This window comes from Brassica oleracea, chromosome C3, assembly GCF_000695525.1.
Source record: "Brassica oleracea var. oleracea cultivar TO1000 chromosome C3, BOL, whole genome shotgun sequence".
NCBI lineage: Eukaryota > Viridiplantae > Streptophyta > Magnoliopsida > Brassicales > Brassicaceae > Brassica > Brassica oleracea.
Genome location: NC_027750.1, coordinates 20,505,355 through 20,506,755, shown reverse-complemented (window position 1 = coordinate 20,506,755; position 1,401 = coordinate 20,505,355).

Below are 1,401 nucleotides of genomic sequence, written 5' to 3'. Positions count from 1 at the left end.
CTCATACTCTTCCCGTTGGCCTTAGCAAAGTCGTTTTTACTAAACTCTATCCCAAGAGCATGACATTCAATGTACTTTAGAGTGTACACGCCACAATCACCAGCTCGGGCTGGAGGTATATTGGTCGGTCTCTCATATGTGAATTGCTCCAGGCTGTATTGGGCACGTTGTTCGTTTGAGGAAGCGCACTCAACAAGCAGATAAGGGACCATGTAGAGAAAAGGCTCCATTACTACATCGAGTTCTTCTGGGGAGATGCTGTAACAAATGCTGTCAAAGACGACTATGTGCCTCTTAGGGATCGATATCCACATAGCAATCCAATGAGTGTCGGCGAAGTTCACTGGCGCATAGATATCATCAATATCCGTCCCCCAAACCTTGTTCGATTGGCAAAATGATGGTATAGTTCCTGCATAATAATTCCACGCCCCACCAGGGAGTCATCTTCCTAAACCGTTCTGATCGGGCTCCGAGTCCTTAAAATCCTTGAAGTTGAATCTTCATTGCTGAGCAAAGAGATGATCAAGGAAGCACATTCTCTCGCTCCTGAAATGTTGTGGATTAGCGTCGTATCTCTTCCTCAGCACATTAATCCAAACATCAATATGCTGCATATAAAATAGAGTACAAGTCAGAAGATATCAGACGACTTACTGGTAAGTCTTCTACGTATTAGCGTCGTATCTCTTCCTCAGCACATTAATCCAAACATCAATATGCTGCATATAAAATAAAGTACAAGTCAGAAGATATCAGACGACTTACTTGTAAGTCGTAGACGAATTAAGTCATCTGATAAGTCGTCTACGTAGACGACATATCTGTAAGTCATCTAAGTCATAGCAGAAGACTTACACAGTCCTCCAGCCACTCTAAGGAGGTTCGGAGGATTTGATACCAACAAGTTCTACTTTTACGTAGTTTTTTTTATCAAGAGCTGTTCTGTAATGACTGCAAACACAAAATGTTGAAAAGCAATCAGTTTTTGTAGACTAAAGCAAGCTATTATGGGAAAATCAAGCTATTATGGGAAAAGCAAACACTTACGGACAATTTTTCAACCAATCAGCGAGCTCCTACAACTTCTTCTTGTCAATTGGTGCAAAAGGATTATAGCCTGGATAAAGCTTTCTGTTTGAAATGGTTACTCTGGCCATGCTGTTTAAGGAGATTGCTGTGAGGCAGCAAGTTTCCTTGTTTGATCACTCTTTGCACGGCAAAGTGCCAAAGCAGCATCCGTCTTTTCCTGATATCTAACATCCTTCTTCTGTAAATCCGAAACAATGGGTTGATTTTTGTCCAATAAAACAAGGCTCGGTTCTGAAGCTTTATCTTTCGAGGAACTAGCATCTGCGGACACAGTTGCGGGCGCATCTGGACCCATTAACACTTTCACTT